Raw genomic sequence first — 22216 nt, 5'->3', positions numbered from 1 at the left:
TGGTGAGGAAAAACTCCCTTAGATGGAAGAGAATGAAAGCTTGAGAGGAACCGGAGTCGAAAGAGAAGCTCATCCTCATTTGGGTTTCTTGTGCGAACCAAATTCAACTCTTCTTTTAATTGTATATACCAGTGGTCCCCAACCATTTTTTCGCCGCGGACCGGTCAATGTTTGATAATTTTACTGCGGCCCGCTGAGGGTGGGGTGGGTGGCGGCTATCTCAATTAAATTAAAATGAATAATTTTAATTTAATTGTAATTAAACATGCCTTTTTAACTCACTACAACGCTAAATCAATGAGAACCCTGACCTTGTTTCTTTGCAACGAGACGGTTCCATCTGTGGTAATAGGAGACAATGACACCCGAAGTGTGTTGCTTATGTCCAGTTTATTCCGTTGTTTTGTTTCGGTTGCCGTCACTGCAGAAAACCCCGCTTTACACGGATAGCATGTCGGAAATGGCAATAGGGATTTAAGTGCTGTGGTGACAATCTCAGTATATTCCGCCATGACTTTAATCCAGAACACCGGCAGAGTCTCTAACTTTCTAACGACGTCTGTTTCGGGCTCATTTTTGCTAATTTGTGGGTTAAATTTGACCAAACACAATACACACGTACACCAAGCACTGTTAAACATGACAAAGTACCGGTGAACAGAGAGAACAGTGATACACACCTTCTCTCCACCAAAGCTACAACGCCACTGCCGCTTGCAGCCGCTCAGCTCCAGACGTCACCTAAACTCGGCCCGATATCATGATATTTTGCGCATGCGCGGTATTGGTACGGCTTTAGGTGACGTCTCTCAGCTCCTGGTTAAACTCTCGTCCATAAACCCGAGAGAAATACACCACAGTAAATAACAGAAATAATTTAATGTTCCTTGCGCGGCGCGGTACCAGTTGGTCCACGGACCGTAACCGGTCCGCGGCCCGGGGGTCGGGGACCACTGATATATATACGGCTGGAAAGGTGAAGCGCTACCCATGTGGGGTTTCCAACGTTCTCTCAGTGTTGACACAGGTTTCCTTCGGGGTCTCTGGTGTACTCCTGCCTCTCAGAAACATCCCAGTTGTCTCCATGGTGAACTTGTGTGTGGATGCTGTGTGATGGACTGGTGTCCTATCAAGATTGTAACTCTGACTTGTTCCCAGTGTTCCCAGAATAGACTCCAAGGCCCGTATTCCTGACCATTCTTAGTACAAAGTGTTTCTCCTAGTGATGAAAATTTAAGAAAATTCTTAGAAATGTCGGCGTTTTGCATTAAGATGAAAGAAAAGGTCCATGTAAAGATAAAAGTTATTCAGTGAGCATCTTAACTCTTAAAAGACCTCATAAGGTCAACAAGTGTTAGGAGTAGTGAGGAGGAGTTTTAGAGTTTCAGAGGAGAAAATGGCCGAAAGGTGAAGAGGAAGAAGAAATGTATTGTATACGATATTTAATAATGATAGTGAGTTAATAAGATGATACAGATTAGATCATGTAGGGATTATTTTTGTGATCAATCATTTTAGAGATCACATCTCTGACACACACACATATATTTTCTTCGCTATGTCATTTAGAGATACACTAACATCTCTGAAACAGAGCTGAAATGCCATAGCGGCAGAAATGATAGAATTTGTCTCTATGACATTTCTGCGCTGTGTCGGAGATGTTTACATTTACATTTACATTTATAACATACAGATGTTGGAGCATCTGTAATATGATCGGTCACGAACGTAATCCCTAAGTGAAGGTTTTTAATAGACCAGACTTTAAAAGTGCACCTATTTTTTATTTTTTTCTTATTGGCCATTCTGGCCATGTGCTATTGTTATTGTTATTGTTGTTGTCACGTGTCTGCCCCGCCTTCGTTCACTCCTCCCTGTTTCCACACCTGTTCCCAATTGTCATCATTGTCTTTCGTATTTAAGTGAGCCGCGTTGCCGAGGGCAGCACGGAATCATTAGTTAATGTTAGTCATTGTTAAGTGTCGTCATTTGTATTGTTTTAGTTATCGTCTTTTACTGCGTTGTCTTTATCATTTATTAAACCCCTTCCATTTGAAGCTATCCTGCGGACGGGTCTGTCTCCCTCCTACCCTGTTTGTGACAGTAACAGGTTAAGCCCCGCCTCCTCTCTAAGATAAAAGTTGCTCTGTGATTGGTCCTGAATCACTCTGAAGATAAGATTCCTAGAAGCTGAATTAAGAGCTCTCTGAGATCATTCTGAGAATTTTTATGAATACGAATGACACTAATGGAAATAATCAATCACTGGCAGTGATGTTGTTTATCTCCCAAAAGTATCCTCTTAAGACACAGTAAGGTTTGGTTGCTAAGCGAACATTACATGGACAAAACAAAGGCTTATACTCTCATATTTCCTGTAAGCCGGTTAAATTTTCTCAGCCAATGAGAGAACCGTCTTCAGCCGTCACGTGCGGCAGGTCCCTTAACCCGGTTTATCTTTTACTAGTTTGTGTTGGAAATTGAGGTTCAGTACGAATGCTTCAACAAAGAAAAAATGATCTAGAAAACAAAACAAAACAAAAAAACAAGCACAACTTTATTCTTGGTGGCTCACCGTACAAAAAAATAGTTCGGTTCTCTTGGCAGAACAGACGACTCCTACCGTCGACGTTTCTACGTTATTACTCATTTTTCTAAAAGAACAGATACAATATCATGGATGAGAAAGCAGGATTTAAGGGTTTAGCTATATACAGTACACAATTCAGTTGTTGTAATGCACTTTCAATATGGCAGAGCCAATCAGAATAAAACAATAAAAGTTATTTACAGATTACAGATTATTATAAAATAGGCAGCTTATAGACAAAGTTCAGCCTTGAACTCTGTGTAGTAGAATGTGTGTGTGTGTGTGTGTGTGAGAGATCTGAGTGTTTTTGTGGTCAGCATACACAGCGGGGCCACCCAGAGTCCCTGCCGATGGTGTTAAGTGGCCTGAGCAATTCTCGAGGCTTGCTTATAGCAGGGGGTTTTGGCTTAAGAGGCTTAGAAGGTCCTCACATGCTGACGGGCTCAGAACACACATGTGGTGAGGGGTTAAAATACAGGCAGTGTAGAGGATGGGGGTAAGGTGAGTCAAGGGTAGCTACAAACGACGCTACTGGAACATGGCTAGTCGGTATAATGAGCGAGATGTGTGGGATATTTTTACGTTTAGGTGTATGAGAGGTTGAAATATTAAATATATTATATTTTTTTTTAAGGATTGGTGGGGAAATGTTTTTTAGTTCGGTTTGTATGAGACAATAGACAAAAATCAAGGTGATTTGTGACATCATAGGCATCTGTGAGCTCATGTATGTGGAAGAGAGCAGAAAGCACATTACTTTAAGATAGTCACATGCCCTCTGAGCCAACAATATAAAAAATGAAGGTGTCCTAGCTTCATGTTTCTTTAAAAAATGAAGGTTTCCTAGCTTCATGTTTCTTTATTTTTCTTGTTAGTGACATTAACCGGATGAGGGCGTATCCAGGAAGATAACGTTTAACTTTATTCAAATATGGAGCGACGGGCAAAGTGTATTAACTACCAGTGGGAGTGAAGACAGAAGAACTCTAGACCCAAATGCAGGGATAGAATACAGGGATTTATTAAAACTGGTGAAACAAGATATATATAAATATATATAAAACAGATAAACCAAAGAACACCAGGTAAGATAAGAAGAGGACTCAGCAAAATCACACAAAAAAAAACATAGTATATAATATGACATATAGGTGTATATGTAGCGTAACAACATATATATTATATTATATATAGTAATAACATAATATACTGTATAATAGGGCACGGTATAATAGGGCACGGTGGCTTAGTGGTCAGCACGTTCGCCTCACACCTCCAGGGTTGGGGGTTCGATTCCCGCCTCCGCCTTGTGTGTGTGGAGTTTGCATGTTCTCCCCGTGCCTCGGGGGTTTCCTCCGGGTACTCCGGTTTCCTCCCCCGGTCCAAAGACATGCATGGTAGGTTGATTGGCATCTCTGGAAAATTGTCCGTAGTGTGTGAGTGTGTGAGTGAATGAGAGTGTGTGTGTGCCCTGTGATGGGTTGGCACTCCGTCCAGGGTGTATCCTGCCTCGATGCCCGATGACGCCTGAGATAGGCACAGGCTCCCCGTGACCCGAGAAGTTCGGATAAGCGGTAAAAAATGAATGAATGAATGAATTTTGCTAGCTGTAATGTCCCAACATTTAATGTTCCCAGATATAACCATATAACACAAAGGTCTGTTGTACAGAACCTTTAATGTGTTTTTAATCTCCTCTAATGTCGATTGCTAACCTTCATTCTGGCAAATGATATGCTGTTAAAAATGCAATACATTCTTCTTATGCTAACAGTGTGTGATAAACTTACTACAAAACTGGACACCAAAAATGGGTCAAAAGGACAGTGTCATGATTCCTGACAGGAAAAAGATGGACAAAGTGCAGCAGTAAAAAGGGACACGAGTGTTACGGGTTTTAGAGATAATTGGTGATTAAAACGCCACACCTCCAGGGTTGGGGGTTCGATTCCCGCCTCCGCCTTGTGTGTGTGGAGTTTGCATGTTCTCCCCGTGCCTCGGGGGTTTCCTCCGGGTACTCCGGTTTCCTCCCCCGGTCCAAAGACATGCATGGTAGGTTGATTGGCATCTCTGGAATATTGTCCGTAGTGTGTGAGTGTGTGAGTGAATGTGAGTGTGTGTGTGCCCTTTGATGGGTTGGCACTCAGTCCAGGGTGTATCCTGCCTCGATGCCCGAGAAGTTTGGATAAAGCGGTAGAAAATGAATGAATAAATGAATAATAGTAATAACATAATATATAATATAACATATAGGTGTATATGTAGCGAGGTTAATTAGCAAGACATGAGGAACAGGTATGCAGAGGCGGGGCAGGGTAGGGATCTGCAAACTTGCGTGAGCACAAAACATGAACAAAGACACATGGTACAAAATCTAAACAAACCCAAGCCATCATTCAGACAAAGGAAATATTCAGAGCCTTCGTGTTAAAATGGCAGCGATTAGTAGTTTAAATGGTAGTTTAAATGCACCACTCACTGATACCCAGTATTACTGTGACAAAACCAGCAGTAGGAACCCCACCTGGTGACTTCATAGCACAGCGATTGCTGACATGCAGAGGTAAATTCACTAGATGTGTGAACCTAGAGTCAGCCTTTATGCCCAGTTGCTAGCTTTCATGCGATAGGAGTGGTCGGGAATTGGGGCTTGTATTACGCTGGTGGCTTGTATTAGTTGGGCAGAAAACTTTCTCGTTACTGGATGTGTTGTCACTTTAATTATAGCCAACTAGAAATATGGAGATGTTAGACGAGCTGGGAGCTCATTAGCTATTGCTTTTAACAGTAGGTTCAAATAAAGTCTAAACAATCCTGACAGTCGGAAAGACATGTTATTACCCAAGCATGTGATGATACCAGCGTGTTTGGACTGTTGCCTCCTGTGCAGTGATGGCGAATCAGCTCCGGTTAATGAAGTAATTGGAGGTTTAGGATAAGGAGGGACGCTGCTGGATGAGAACTAGATTCGAAGCAGATAAACACATACTGTAGAACGTCTGCTTTGTGCTTGTTGTACGAATGCAGTTGACGTTTGTGTTTTGACATAAAGCTGTGGGTAAGGGTTTGATTCCAATGCCAAGTAGGAAGTAGGAGAGTGAGCATCCCTGCCTAGTACCTCCACATAATGTGACACATAAGGAATAAAACATGACAGGAGATGCTGTTACAGTATAATAATCAACCATGGCATGGTGTGATGTGTCACCCAAGCTGATTATTTTCCTAGAACAGCATTTCCTCTTCAACCCCAGCAATCTGGCATCAGTAACAAATCTAATACTTGCGTTAAATTGTAGTTAATCTTGTGAGACAAGTCCCTGTTATCGCTTGTATTGTACTATCTATAATCTGCTTTCTCCGAAGACTTAACCGTAAAGTTACAGCTTTACTTCCGTCCGCTACAAGACGCTGACACCGGAGACTCCTTCCGGAAACGTCTTCGAGAAAGCATCAGCGTACTGTACTGTATGTTAGCAGTGATTACATCCATGCATCTTTCTGTGTTTTTTTTTTTTGCATCTTTGTTCATTATTGAATGTCTTTATCACGTCTCACTCCACAGCGGTGGTTAATATGAACCTCAGATGGAAGTAGAAGTAGAATCTGTAGTGTTTTATAGCTATTCCTGTTTTTATCTCGTCGACTAGGGGAAATATATTCATAGGAAAGTTCCAAAGAAAGAAAAACGGTTTGTTTTTTTATCCACAGAAATGTTTGTATCTTTAAAGTAAATGTTAATATCAAACCCATTTCTGCTCCCTGAGACGCTCTAAGTGCTTTATAAGCAGCGCAATTTATCTTCAACCTCTAAAATTCTGTGTAAGGTTCTCAACAGTGGGGAAAACACACGTCTAAAACACACTCCTGAGTCCTGAGTCGTTTTAGATCAGACTCACATACAATAAGTCATGAATTTCTTTATACTGATTTAAAATGTCCCATATGTCCATCGAGGGGGACACGGTAGCTTAGCGGTTAGCACGTTCGCCTCACACCTCCAGGGTTGGGGGTTCGATTCCTGCCTCCGCCTTGTGTGTGTGGAGTTTGCATGTTCTCCCCGTGCCTCGGGGGTTTCCTCCAGGTACTCCGGTTTCCTCCAACGGTCCAAAGACATGCATGGTAGGTTGATTGGCATCTCTGGAAAAATTGCCCTGTGATAGGTTGGCACTCCGTCCAGGGTGTATCCTGCCTTGATGCCCGATGATGCCTAAGATAGGCACAGGCTCCCCTTGACCCGAGAATAGTTCTGATAACCGGTAGAAAATGAATGAATAAATGAATGTCCCCTAAGTTTCACTGTACTGGTAAAAAGTTTAATAAAAACTCTCTGTCCGGGCTGTTAATTAACACATTTTGAGCAGACAAGCTCTAAAATTCAGCACCACTGGGGTTGAGTTAGTGATACTAGCCTCTGGTTAGCGTTTGAGACTACAGGTGAACTACAGACACCCGACGCGTTTAATAAACACACAAAAAAGTTGTCTGACTTTCACAGAGATGAGTAATGCGTTCGGATAAATAGACCGTACGTGCCAGCGGATGACTGCATGCTTTTAATGAAGCCCTTTCAGATCAGGATGAGTTATGGATGGAGAGACTTTTCATCCTGGCAGCGGGCGCAGTAATAATTTTTCTGTCAGCGGTAACGAGTGATATGAAGCAGGAGCTGGAGTATAAGCTGGAATATCTGGAAGTAAACTCACGGCAGTATTTTTATCTGTTCCGAGACTTTTGTTTCATTTTTCGTTGGTAATCTGTTTATGACCGGTTCTAGGACGAAAGACGGAGGTGGAATTGAGAAGGGGAAGCGCCGGATCCTGGGGATTGATTATCAGGTATTAGATATTACTGTCGCTTCGCTTCATCAGTATTGTTAATAAAGGTGTCGATGTATTTTAGGTTGTCTGTGTGTGTGTGTGTTTGTGTGTGTGTGTGTGTTTGTATGTATGTGTGTGTGTATGTGTGTTTTGACAGAAAAGTTGCAAAAGCTGTTATTTCCTTTACTCCTTTGGGGTTTGTTGTGTTTCCTGAGAACCTGGTTTGTTATTTCTTAAGCAGACATGATAGACGTTTTAATATATTCAAGTTCTGTAGTAAGAACTGAGGTTTTTTTTTTCCTCGTGAGGTCGTTTAATTGGATTTGTACGAAGTGGGACACTAAGGTAGTGTAGTATATGCTGAAAGCCTGGTCTCCCGAAAGGTGTTATAAAGTATTTGGTTTTATTTATTTATTTTCTAAGGTCGTGCACGTAAATTTCCTGATTTTTGTTCTTTAATCTTAGTTGCAGATGATTTACATTTTTTGACACTAACAGATTTGTTTATAGGAAGTTTTCAATGCTTTCCCTTAAATATAGTTAATCAATGATTTTACACACACACACACACACACACACACACACACACACACACACACACACACACACACACACACAGACACACACGTTGCCAATCTGTTTCCTTTTCAGTCTCATTTTTAATTTCAGGAACAAATAAGAAGCCCCAAAGGACCGAGACCTTACAAGCTTCTTAAGACCACCGAGTCCTGGTGAATCTCCAAAATGTATCGTCTAACAATGCAAAACAATATCCACCATATTCACCAGATCTCACTCCTTCTCTGGTGCACAGCGTTGTCTCGCTCCTGAGCTTGGGTTTACTGTCTGTTGGGTTTCATCTGGGTTCTCCGGTTTCCTCCGACGTGGATTAGCAATGCTTTACTCTTTTTTATTCCCTAGAGCTTGTCAGATTGTAGAGTAAATGCATGGTGTTTATATGACGCTTCGATTTAGGCCAAAGTTATTAAGCGGTTCCTGAAGATGAATAAATGAAGTAGAACATTACAGTATGTCCCACAATTCCCAAAAGCAGTGCGTTCACATTGGAGCCCGTTTTGTGACAGATGCTGTTTATCTCTTTTAGTATAAATGTGAGATTTTGTTGTTTTTGAGTGGTTTGATAATAAAGCACCATCTGATATTTGGTTTATTGCTGTTGAGTTGCGGTTCAGATTCTGGTAACAATGAGGTTATTACTGTGTGTGTGTGTGTGTGTGTGTTGTGTGTGTGTGTGTGTGTGTGTGTGTGTGTGTGTGTGTGAGGGAGAGAGAGAGATTCAGTATAATTGTACTGCCGCTGATTAGGAAGCAGTAAATAGGTGAGTATGAGTGATAGACTGCTGAGAAAAATAACAGCTCTTTTGCAGTTTGGCGTTTTAATCACCAATTATCTCTAAAACCCGTAACACTCGTGTCCCTTTTTACTGCTGCACTTTGTCCATCTTTTTCCTGTCAGGAATCATGACACTGTCCTTTTGACCCATTTTTGGTGTCGAGTTTTGTAGTAAGTTTATCACACACTGTTAGCATAAGAAGAATGTATTGCATTTTTAACAGCATATCATTTGCCAGAATGAAGGTTAGCAATCGACATTAGAGGAGATTAAAAACACATTAAAGGTTCTGTACAACAGACCTTTGTGTTATATGGTTATATCTGGGAACATTAAATGTTGGGACATTACAGCTAGCAAAATTCATTCATTCATTCATTTTTTACCGCTTATCCGAACTTCTCGGGTCACGGGGAGCCTGTGCCTATCTCAGGCGTCATTGGGCATCGAGGCAGGATACACCCTGGACGGAGTGCCAACCCATCACAGGGCACACACACACACACACACACACACACACTCTCATCCACTCACACACTCACACACTACGGACAATTTTCCAGAGATGCCAATCAACCTACCATGCATGTCTTTGGATCGGGGGAGGAAACCGGAGTACCTGGAGGAAACCCCCGAGGCACGGGGAGAACATGCAAACTCCACACACACAAGGCGGAGGCGGAAATCGAACCCCCAACCCTGGAGGTGTGAGGCGAACGTGCTAACCACTAAGCGCCCCCCTAGCAAAACTCAACAGTACTGAAATCTATGTTTACAGACCTGAACCTTACAAATATGTGAAATGTATTAATACGTGAATATTATTGAAGTGTTCTCTTTAAAACCAATTGAAGATCTAAAATAAATTTCAAGCCATTCCTAATTTAAATATTTTTAGATATGTTTTAAATTTAAAATGTTGCCTAAGCTAATTTGATCAATTTCATAGTTAGCTAATAGAAGATATTAATCTCACTGCTACGTGATCTAAACCAAAATATTAGTTCTTATTAATCGTTTAAATCATTGCAAATACAGTGACTACCTTACCTGTTCCAGTTCCCATGGCAACAAGCACCAGCGTGTTTGTCCTCGTCATGTCTCCTCCCTGTCCTGTCACTGGTTTGTTATCTGATTGTGTCCACCTGTTTTGTGTTAGTTGTTAGTTAGCTCACTTCCATGTTTCCTGTCCCAGGATTTTAACAATTTTGGCGCTCAAACATTTCCTTTTTCTGCATATTGAGCGACGCCGTGACTAGATTTCCGTCAGCTAGCTAGTCAGTTTTTCTGTTGGAGTGAAAATAGCCGAAAGGTTTTAACTAGACAGTGTTGTGTTTATTTTCTGCACCCGGTTCACCTTGCATGATGATTGGCTAAAAGAGAGAATCCTACAACACCACGGTCAACTGAACTGAAGCCTCAGTGTTGAAGTTTTTGTTGCTCATTTATTTATTTTTCATCAAAATATTTCTAATACTAGGCTCGTAAACCTTCTATTACCGAAGTATCAAGATCGATGTCTTGTCACGTGCCCAGTTAATTCTTTAGCGTCTTGTTAAGGCATCTTGTTAAGGCTTAATTAGTGTAAAGACTTGGTAATGAATGTCAATTGATGTCTCCGGTCAGTCAGGGCTTACAGGGTTAATTACCTCAATCATGTGCTGTTTATTTATTTACTACCTGTATGACGGCTGATAAACCGTTGTTAAATGGAAGAGTGAGAATCACATCAGGGCCTGTATACATAAAGATCCCCAGAATGATCTCAGAGAGCTCCTGATGTACTGTAGCTTCTAAATTTCTGACTATGAATTTTGTCTCTACCCCTGCCCTGTCCTGTCACACCTCCAGGGTCGGGGTTCGATTCCCGCCTCCGCCTTGTGTGTGTGGAGTTTGCATGTTCTCCCCGTGGCTCGGGGGTTTCCTCCGGGTACTCCGGTTTCCTCCCCCTGGTCCAAAGACATGCATGGTAGGTTGATTGGCATCTCTGGAAAATTGTCCGTAGTGTGTATCCTGCCTCGATGCCCCGTGACCCGAGAATTTCGGATAAGCGGTAGAAAATGAGAGAGTGAGAGAGTTCATATTTGTGCATTATCTTGTTTACTGTCTCAGGATATATATATATCTGTCTATTAAAGAATCAATATTTGAAGTGCAGCAGTGCAAAGGATAATTCCATCAAATCCCAGTGACTTTGCCGGTGGCGTTTGTTGGTTCCATCCAGACTTCTTTTTTCAGTATTTCAGTAACAGCTGATCTGAAACTGTACAATTAAACGTCATCTGTATCTGTCCAGTTAAAGTGAGTTTATTAACCCCAAATCTGGAACGTTACTGTATGTAATTGGTCCTTCACCCATTTCAAATGCATTCCCTTTGACATATACACTAGCGCTGATCAAATGCAATAGAAAGTAGCAGCAGCCAGAGATGAACCGTGAGCATCAGTTACGTGAGCCTACATCTCGTCAGAGAAAACCTCGATCTCCCTTAAGCGAACGGCGACCTTGTCCTCGCTCCTCTCCCGGTGCAGCTGCTGTAAAATAGAGCAGCTACAGGAGCTTGTACTCCAGTCGCACTCACTTTCCACACCGACTACTCCTCTCTGGGGGGGTGGATGGGTTTTAGGGGCCACAGATACAAATAGAAAGATAAAATGAGCTTTAAAGGAATGAGGCACTGCAGCCGGACCGCATTTGTTTCCTACCGCCTGTATGTTAAGGTGCTTTCTTAACTATTTGTCCAAATCGGAGTGAAATGAATGCATCGACACTGAGCAGAATTAAATTAAAGATAAAAAGCAGAAGGACGTAAAGGGTGCTGGCTTGCGACTGAGCGTACTCCTGTAATCCGTCCAGGACATCATGGACCGCGTGGAAGATGTGGTCCGAGATGTCCAGTAACTTGTGAAGACACTCACTCATTACCTCCACCTTCTCCGTCATGATGGTGTTCTCTTTAATGAAGCTCCAGCAAAACTACTGTTGCTAAGAATAGGAGCAATCGACTAAGAAGATGTTGAGGGTAAGAAGAGGGAGAAAGGAAAGGCGAGGGGACAGGTAGAGGAGAAGATATAAGAGGAGACGAGAAGAGATAAGAAGAGAGTGAGAGAGTAGGAGAGAGACAGAGGAAGAGTGAGAGAGAAGCGAGAAGAGGAGAGAGCAGAAAGAGAGAGAGAAGAGAGAAGAGGAGAGGAGAGAGAGAAGAGAGAGAGGAGTAGAGCGCAGAGGAGAGGAGAAGAGAGAGAGAGGAGATGGAGAGAGAGAGAGCGGAGAGAGAGGAGAGGAGAGGAAGAGAAGAGAGAGAGGAGAAGTAGAGAACGCAGGAGAGGAGATGAGAGACAGAGGAGAGGAGGAGAGAGAAGCAGAGAAGAGGAGAGAGAGAGGACGAGAGAGAAGTAGCGCGAGAGAGAGGAAAGGAGAGATAGAGAGAGTAGAGGAGAGGAGACGAGGAAAGAGTAGAGGAGAAGAGAGAAGAGGTAGAGTGAGAGGAGAAGAGTAAAGAGAGAGAGAGAGGAGAGGGGCAGGAGCAGAAGAGAGAGGAGAGAAAGGAGAGAAGAGAAGGGAGAGAGAGGAGAGGGAGAAGGAGAGGGAAGAAAGAGGGAGGAGAGGGAGGAGCGGAGAGGGAAGGGAGGAGAGAAAGAGAGAGGGAGAAGGAGAGAAGAGAGAGAAGAGACGAGGAGAGGGGAGAGAGAGGAGGAGAAGAGGAGGGAGAGGAGAGAAGGAGAAGAGAGGGGAGGAGAGAGGAGGGAGAGGAGAGAGAAGAGAGAGAGAGAGAAAGGAGAGGGGGAGAGAGAGGAGAGGGGGAGGGAGGAGAGAAGAGAGAGGGAAGGAGAGAAGGGAGAGGGGAGAGGAAGAGGAGGGAGGAGAGAAAGAGGAGGAAGAGGGAGAGGGAAGAGAGAAGAGAAGGAGAGAAGAAAAGAGAAGAGAGAGAGGAGGGGGAGAGAGGAGAGAAGAGAGGGGAGAGGGAGAGGGGGGGAGAGGAGGAGGAGAAGGGGAGGGAGGGGGGGGAGGGGGAGATGGGCGGCAATAGGGGGAGGGCGAGGAAGGGAGCGAATCCGAGGGTCGGGGAGCGGATGGGAGTGGGGTGGAGGGGAGAGGAGAAGGGAGGTGGCAGGTAGCTGAGAGGCTAGTTGGTGTAGAGGAGAGGCGGCCGAGGACAGGGAGGGGGGGTGGAGGGGGGCGAGGCGCGGCGGGGGCGGTCGGAGACGCGGGCCGGCGGGGGGGGGGCTGCGCGGTCGCCGCGGGGGGGGGGAGTCGGAGCGGCGCGGACCGAGGAGGGGGGGCGCGGCCGGCGCGGAGGGGGGGGCGCGGGGCTGGAGCGGCGCAGGCGCGGGGACAGGGCGGGGCGCGTCTCTCTCCTTCTCAGTAAACTGCCATCTGATCTAGGGTGTATTCCTAACTAATGAGTTGTGTTCCCCAGGGTTGGTTCGGGTTCCAGATCAAAGCTTGGGTAGGAAAGAGGAAGGGACCAGGTGAAAAGGGGAATGAAAAGCAAGGTGAGTAGTAGGGATCTGAGGGAGGAAGGGAATTAGGGAGAAAGGAGCGGCAAGGGAAATTTGAAAAACGGGATAAAGGGTTCAATAAATAAAGGAAGAAATTAGTTGAATCAGCTTTCTTTAGAAAGTGGACGGTACAATTTAGGACCCTGTGTTTTGGTGTGGGCTGTTCTTGGTGGGGGGGTGGGGTGGGGGTGTGTATGACTACACGACGTCCGATTCGACAAAATGTTGCTTATGTACAAAAAAGCACCAGCTAAATCCTGCTCTTGGCTCCTAAACCAACCCACACCACGGGCTTGATATCCAGTCACATTTCACGGCCGTACTTTAATTTCCTATTATTCCTGACAGAGGAACAGCGAGTCGTGTTGGCAGCCCCGGGCTTGCGGGCCATGCCGGACTCAGCAGGGCTTCTGCATCAGTGTGGGCCATATGCTTAGGGAGGTGAGAAGGTCCTCGAATGCTCATAAAGTCCGTGTGTGCAAGTGAAGTGCTTCTCCGGCAGCCCAAGCACTCCCTGTTCCTCCTTTTAGGGCATGTTATGGCTCCACAACATCTGCTGTCACACACTTACCTCTGAATATCTAAGGCTGCACTAAACACCCAAACAGCAGAGCGTTGAACCGAAGCCGAGAGGACGGAAAAAAAAAAAAACTACGAAACGACGAGAAAAGAAAAAGAAAAGCAGGCTTTTTAATGTATCTGTTCAACATGAATTTGCACCTGACTGTCATGTAAATACAGCTAATTTAACAAACCTCATGATAGGATTTCATTTGAAACGATCGCTGTTGGCTCTCAGAGTTTAACCATGAGGGACGTCGCCGGAACGTATTCACGCTATTCGTACTCTTTAACTCCCGCTTACTTGCCGCTATTATGCGAATGGATTAGTATATGGCTCGCAATTAAAGATCATTTCCCGTTTGTAGATAAAGACATTCGGCCGACGCTTCGGAGAGGTGTGTGTGTGTGTGTGTGTGTGTGTGTGTGTGTGTGTGTGCTACAGAGGATGCAGTGGAATATGAATGAGTTCTGGACATGAGCAGTGAGGAAGCTGCGATTCTGCGCTGAGTAAACAGCAGCCCCTGAGCAGAGAGAGAGCGGTGCAGGGCTCCTGTGCTGGGTTCAGTGTTGATGTGAGGCAGCTCTAGATGGTGGTCTGTGTGTCATTCTCGGTTCACGCTACAAGTAACGTGACGTTGTGGCTGTCGTGAGGCTGTGATTGACACCAGTGTAGTGTTGGCTCTGTGCATGCCGGGCATGTGTTGTATCCTTATCTTAATGGCACCACTTCTGCTCTTCTCTCTCGTCTCTTCTATGCTCTAGGCGCGCGTAGAGTTTTGTGACGAGGCCCCAGACGCGACCCGAGATGGAACCGGGGCCGCGGCCGCGGCTATGTGCGCGGGCGACGGCGCGAGCGGCGCGGCGCGGCGCGGCGGGCGCGCTTTATTGCTGGTTAGAGGCGAGGGCGCGGGATCGTATTGGTAGCGCGATTCGCGACCGGCACGGCGGCGCGTCGCTGCGCGACGTAGGCGCGGCGAATTTCGAAGGGAGAGGAGTTTCTGGCGTATGTGAGAGGAGAGACGCGACGGGCGCGACGGCGGCGAGGCGCGAAGCGGCGAGAGACTTTGAGAGAAGAGAGTGATAGGCGACGGAGTAGCGACGTCACGAAGAGAGACGATATCTGCTTACGAGAAGAGGGAAGAGGAGAGGATGAGAGAGAGAGCGAGCAGAGGAGCGAAGATGCGAGAAGAGCGGAGAGAGAGCAGTAGTACGAGAGAGGCGCGGCGAAAGAGGAGCGAGAGAGAGAAGCGGAGAGGCGAGCAAGAAAGCGGCGAGAGACGAGGAGAGACGTAGGAGAGGAGTAGGAGAGAAGAGGATTGAGAGTTAGAGATCTAGAGAGAGAGTCTATATAGGAGAGTAGCTGAGAAGAGCTAATCGAGAGAGCAAGTGGAGAGGCAGTAGAGAGTAGACTAGGAAGACGATGGATAGTAGCGTCTAGGGAGAGAAGATTAGTATAATATGAGCTGATCTTCTCTACTCGACAGCTCGCAATCATATGTCGCTTCAGCATTGTGTCAACGTCTCTTGCTTACTCGAATCTTCTCTTATCTTCTCTTCTATTTAGATAGTCGAGAGACGAGGAGAGGAGAGGAGAGAAGAGGAGAGGAGAGAGGAGAGGAGAGGAAGAAAGGAGGCGAGGAGAGAAGCGGAGAGAAGACGGAGAGGCAGAAAGAGGGGAGAAGAGGAGAGAAGAGAAGAGAAGAGGAGTAGGAGCGGGAGAGGCGCGGAGAGGTAGAGGAGAGAAGCGGAGAGGGCGGCAGCAAAGGAGCGAGCGAAGCGGAGCGAAGAGACGAGAAGAGCGAGAGCGAGGCGACAGTCGAGGGAGCCAGGAGCGAGCTGGTAGGCTGGTGAGAGGGACAGCGCTGCCGCGAAGAGACGAGGCAAAGACGAGCGAGCGAGCGAGGCGAGACGAGGCGCGGACGAGCCGCGAGCAGGGGAGAACGTGCGCGCGGCGCGGCGCGGCGTCGACGCGACGCGGCGAGGCGCGACGCGACGCGGCGCGAGCGACGCGGCGCGACGCTGCGCGAGCGCGGCGCGACGCGGCGCGGCGCGACGCGCGTCGACGCACCGGCGCGATCTGTCGCACGGCGTGCGGCGCGCGCGCGGTCGCGGCTGCGACGCCGGCGTCGGCGCGGCGCGACGCGGGGCGCGGCGCGGCGGAGGAGCGAAGAGAAGCTGCGAGGCGCGACGCGGCTGAGGATTGAGATTTCTGCGAAAACGAGTCGCGGCGCGCGCGAGCAGCCAGGCGGACAGGAGCGACGAGGCGCGACGAGCGGCCGCGGCGCGGCAGCGAGCAGGAGCGCTGCACCGGCGGGCGCGACGCGACTGCGGCGTGGCGCGACGCGGCAGCCAGGGGCACGGCGCGCGCGACTTGCGACGCGGCGACGGCGCGAGCGGCAGTCGTCCGCGATGCTTTTAGCGAGAGAGCGCGAGAAAGGACCCGCGGCAGTTTTTGTGAGAGACGCGGATGACGCGCGGCGTAGCAGCAGGAAGCTCAGGGACGGCGCGCGAGGACGCGGAGAGACGCGGCGTATGGCAGCAAAACAGAGCGGCGCGACGCGGCGCGACAGCGAGCGCGAAGAGGCGCGGCGCCCGGCGCGGGCGTTCGCGAGCGCGAGCGCGACGCGGCGCGGCGCGGCAGCACAGGCGCGCGACGGGCGCGACGCGACGCGCGAGCAGTCGAGGCGAGGCGCGGAGGAGCGGCGCGGCGAGGTCGCGGCGCGACGCGCGCGCGGCGTCCGGCAAGCAGGAGGCACGGCGCTAGGCGCGAGCGCGAGCGACGCGGCGCGCGCCGGCGCGCGCGGAGCGGCGCGGGCGCGAAGACGCGAGCGCGACGAGCCTCGAGGGGCGACGCGGCGGCGGCAGCGGGCGCAGAGTCGAGGCACCGCGGCGCGGCGCGGTGTAGCGGCGCGGAGCGGCGCGACGCGACGCGACCGCGGCGGACGCGGCGCGACGCGGCGCGACGACGAGCGCTGAGCTGCGGTCAGCAGGTGGGCACTGGCGCGGTGCAGACGCGACGCGGCGCGGCGCGGCGCGGCGCGGTCGTTCTTTGACGCCTGCGGCGCGACGCGAGGTCTGTCCGCCGACGAGGCGCGAAGCGGCGCGTGACGCGGCGGCGGCGCGGCAGCCAGGCGGCGCGGCGAGAGCGCGACGCGGGAGACGGCACGTTTTTGTCCCTTTCCCGCGGCGCGGCGCGACGCGGCGACGCGCGAGGAGCGGCAGCCAGGCGGCGAGCGAGGCAGAGGGCGCGCGGCGCGGCGCGGAGCGCGCGTAGCAGCGCGGGACGCGACGCGACGGTCGGAGAGGCGCGACGCGGCGCGACGCGGTCGCCGTGCGTCGGCAGCCAATGCACAGGCGAGCGTAGGCGAGCAGCGGCGCGACGCGGCGCGGCGCGACGCGGCGCGGCGCGGAAGCCAGGCTGGCGCGCGATGTGCTTAGCAAAACAGGCGGGGAGGCGAGCGCGAGCGGCGGCGAGAGCCCGGGCAGAGAGATGTGCAAAGGCAGGCACGAGAAGAGGAGCGAGTGCCCCAGAGTGCATGCGGCGAGCGGTAGAAAGGAGGCGAGCGAGCGGTATGATTGATTTGTTAATGCACCGTGACGCGCTAGGATAGGAGTAGAGGGCGACTACGCGAGGTGCGATCCTGTAGAGGTGAGGAGAGGAAGACATGATAGGATGATCTAGGAGCGGCGTGCGAGGGGCAGCGTAGAGAGACGACGAGGATTGAGAGAGAGAGCAGAAGGAGAGGAGGTCGGACGAGTAGAGAGGAGAGAGAGTCACATAGAGAGTAGAGGTGAGAGCGAGCGAGCTTCTTTATCTTCTCGCGCTTCATCCATCTGTTCTCTCTTCTCTTCTCTCCCTTAGCCATGCTCTCTCGTCACCATGCAGTCTTTTCTTTCTTATCTGCGTTTTTCTGTTCTACTTCGCATGCGCGTCTCTGTATCGCTTTTTTATTTCTCTTCTCTTCTCTTCTCTTCTCTTCTCTTCCCTTCTCTTCTCCTCTAACAGCACAGACTCGATGAACCGCCTGATGTTTACACCTGTCTCTCAAGATCTGATTAATTGTAGCACACTTTACATGTGTTAAATATTTCAATAATTCACCAATCCCCCCCCAATAATAGATCATAATCTCATTTAGCGAGATCAGAGCCCATACAGGCTCAAAGGCACTAAGGGATTTGTGGGAAATGTGATTGGTGGAAGAATAGCGTTTGTAGGAATAGTTTGTTTTTGTCTTTCTGCACATTGTGTGAGCAACTCGGTCGTTTTGTGAATGTCTAGATATAATTAAAGAGAAAAGAGATAATGTAGGGTAAATGAATGGCACACATGCTAATTTTCATTAACAGGGATTGTTATGACTTGTTATTTATTCTCTGAAGCAATTAATTATCCTCCCTCCGGGCAGAAAGAAGAATACCGAATACAGTGTGTTCTTTGCACATTAAAACCTTCAGTACTCGCTGTCAATAGATAAATCGACATGTTTTTCCATTAACGGCACAGCACACGGATCTTTCATTCCAGCCCGCACTTTCCCTCCGTTCCGGCTCCCGACTGAATAAGGTAATGAACGCTGTGCAGGCCTTGATTACCTGGCCAGGAGCACGGAGAGCCGGAATCAAAACGGAGATTAAAATGGAGATTGACTGGAGATCCCTGAGGACCGACTCGAAACACTAGCTATATAGTATTGGTATAGTATACAGTATGTAAATGCAGAATAAACCATCATATTGCCTCAGCAGTGCACGGAATCCATTACGTCGTTCATATTTCAGCAACTCTTCCAGCTGAGACACGGATTCTGAAGAACGTACTGTATGTGAATTGTGCTTCTGGGACCCGGAGTTCATACAATGGTGGTGTTTGGACCATACAATGACCAGAGAGTCCAGTCGGAGACGTCTCTCTTTTCTGTGTGTTTATGCAGTATAAGCGACCATTCGGTCGACTCGACCATCCGAATAGTCATATACACCATGAACGACAAGAAGAAGAGAAAATAGTTCGATTTCCACCCGATTTGTTCATCCTTAACCCTAGATCATGTTATAAAAGACATATCCTATTAACTTGCCGTTTGTCTGTACATTCAGGATAAAATCCATGACTAGAGCTGAACACGTCGAGCAGTTAAGGGATAAAAGCTGACACCAGACTCTCACATTCCAGTCAATACCACTATGTTTTTTTTTTTTAGACGTGTATACGAGATGTATCCCAATACAGGCTTCACAATACAATACGGATCCCAAAAAATATTCATTTTCGGCTTAACGCATTTATTTTGTAATCACAACTAATCAAACCGCTGCCATATTCAATATATCGTGTCGTGTCGTCGGCAGCGTTATTAATATAGAAAGATTCATTGATGGTAGAAGATATATTTATAACCTTTATTTATCAGAGAAGGTTAAGGGCCTTACCTTAATCAAGGGCCCAACAGTGGCAGATTAGTGGTGCTGGGGCTTGTGAGATGTGATGTGAGAGTGTGAGAGGACTCGTTAGAGACCAGAGAGTGAATGTATGTAAATATGGTGTTTTCTGGAAAGATCTTTCAAATGACTATTGATGTGAATCCTGGACAGTGTGTTAGTATATTACTTTGCAGTTATGTAGCACGTTCACAGACATGAACACCATTATTTAGTCTTCATTACTGTACTTTATTAGCTCAGGATGTGTTATTACACTGTTAGTTACACTTCTCAAAACAAGTCCTGGGCAGCAGACTGGAAAAGCTTAACCCTGGGAGCTAGCTAATGAATGGAGCATTTGTTCTTACCGTAAGAAGATTGGCTTCAGTTTTCTATGTAATTGCCTAAACGAAAACAAATTTTTTTGTGGGATTCAAACTCGCAACCTTCCAATGGGTAGTACAACACCTTAATCACTAGGCAACCACATTAGATCCTAAACACACTTTAACACTCGGTCTGGATGGCATTACACTTACATGGGGTCCTTACTGTGCATGGGGTAACTAACTATTTTTTGCAGGTGCTCCCATGTGACCTTATATCCATCCAGATCAGCCATGTCTGTGTTCTTCTCTGTCCCGCTTTGAGAAAATTACAGACCTACAGTTTTTCACCACTCAGCACTCGTCTGATATTTTCATCTTGTCATTATACACACGGCCAAATGCGGCCTCGTCTCGGGAAAAAAAAAAATATCAGGGTTGTTGCTACTGGCTGTATTCAGACTTGTAACGCATTTATGACCCCTACGTATAAACTCTTCTCAAATCACAAAACAAAAATGAATGCTTCTCATAGTGTCAGGGATCAGCCCGGACTTCTGGCCATGTGTTATTATTAATGGTGCTTGCAAAGCAATATTCTTGTTATTGTGTCAGACAAAACTTCGCAAGTAACTTGTCCCGCAGCTTTTGTCCTTGAACCATGAATGAGGTGTCAAATCGACCGGCCCATTGAGGAGAGGTGTGCTATGACTTTTATAAGCGATCGGAATTCCGGAATTCCCGGTACGGAAGCTCAAAGTGGCTTTTTTCCCCCCCCATAGACTTCCATTATAAATTTTGGAGGTTTATAACTCGGCAAGTTTTTTTCGAGTGATTTACACCGAACTCGACCAGCTCCTTTAGGACCTTACTCTGGACAAAGTCTTATTTCAGTAGCAACTTTTTTCCAAAAGTATTGGCACCCCACCGGGTATTCACGTGACATCACGTGTAGCCCCGCCTCCAAAATAAGTGAAATCAAAAAGTTAGCACAACATGGACATGTCATGTATCAAAACACTCAGCTCGAGGAGGGGAACTTGCCACGTGCAAGCACCATTCACATTTTCTTCAGGAAATGTACATTCTAGTTGTTCTTGTTGTTGTCACGTGTCTGCCCCGCCTTCGTCCTGCTATCCTGCGTACTGTACAGGTCTGTCTCCTTCCTACCCTGGTTGTGAGACATACTGTAGCTACATTGTGAATATTAAAAATTTAATTGTATCGTCATTCTTTTACCAAACTTTGGTTCGCCCCATGCTGAAATAAGAGAAACCTCTGGAACCTGCTGGAAACTTATTGCCGTCAAATTCAAGGTTTTTTATCAGCGTGCAGGCAAAGTTTATCAGACTCCCCCCGATCCCTTCCCTACCGACTAATCCAAGCTGGATAGGGCTTAAGAGGACTTTCGAGTGGAGCAGAGGTTAAACTCAGTGAAACTCTGCCACCTTGCAGTTCCCGGAAACAACAAACGGAGCTTAGCTTTGGCTAGCTTAGCTGAGTTAAAAATCTACATTTCTACATAAAAATCTGATGTGCCACAAAGCTATTATTTCCCTTTCTTTTGCATTGAAAGTTTCAGAGATCGTCTTGTCTTTGTGTACGTTACAAATCGTATAACGTACACTCTTCCACCCACTTCCTGTCACCTTATATGTCCCAGGATTCCACATACCTGTTTTCAGCTTGCCCTTGAATTAGTTTGTATATTTAAACCCTTGCATGTCTTTGTTCTGTGTGCTGTGTTGTTAAGCGTGTACCTGTCTCTCACTACAGAAACCTTTTGTTCCTTATTGTGCATCTCCTGATGTGCCCTTGTTTGTGTTTCGGAATAAACCCTTTGTAGAAGAACCCACCACCTGTTTTGCACCAATAAAGTGCCATTTTCTTTATCGCGTCTCACTCCACAGTTAATATAAAGCTCATACGAATGTAGACACTCATCTTCTACCGCTTATCCGAACTACTAGGTCACAGGGAGCCTGTGCCTATCTCAAGCGTAATCGGGCATCGAGGCAGGATACACCCTGGACGGAGTGCCAACCCATCACAGGGCACACACACACACTCTCATTCACTCACACACTCACACACTACGGACAATTTTCCAGAGATGCCAATCAACCTACCATGCATGTCTTTGGACCGGGGGAGAAAACCGGAGTACCCGGAGGAAACCCCCGAGGCACGGGGAGAACATGCAAACTCCACACACACAAGGCGGAGGAGGGAATCGAACCCCCAATACTGGCGAACGTGCTAACCACTAAGCCACAGTGCCCCCTATGTTAAAACCATTTTAGAGTAGTTCACTTAAGTACATTTATAAAAACGAGTGTATTCAGTGATACGGCGGTGTCATAGGGTGCGACGGAAAGCTTTAAAAAGTCACTGTTACCACCCAGAAGTTGCCGTGGTCATCTGTAATGGAGTGATTAAGAAGCCAAAAAGTGTGTGTGTTTAAAATGAGTGCGGAGGATCAGCCCCTATGATAGTAAATGAATAATACTGCGGATGAACATCTTCCATTTCTAAATGTCTGGCCTGTTATTGTTAACAACAAGCAGAGTCGATAGTGTAATTATCTGCAGGGCGTCTCCTTGTTCAGTCAGGGATCGATAGGCTAAAAAAC

The 22216-nt window shown here is 47.3% G+C and overlaps 1 protein-coding gene across 1 annotated transcript in view; it reads left to right on the top strand.

Annotated features, from left to right (window-relative positions):
* The window catches only part of tenm2b (teneurin transmembrane protein 2b), a 322068-nt gene that overhangs the window by 47567 nt on the left and 252285 nt on the right, over positions 1-22216 (top strand). The window lies entirely within an intron of this gene.

The sequence above is a fragment of the Tachysurus fulvidraco genome, chromosome 21, assembly GCF_022655615.1.
Source record: "Tachysurus fulvidraco isolate hzauxx_2018 chromosome 21, HZAU_PFXX_2.0, whole genome shotgun sequence".
Classification (NCBI taxonomy): domain Eukaryota; kingdom Metazoa; phylum Chordata; class Actinopteri; order Siluriformes; family Bagridae; genus Tachysurus; species Tachysurus fulvidraco.
This window is presented reverse-complemented; position numbering and strand designations above follow the sequence as displayed.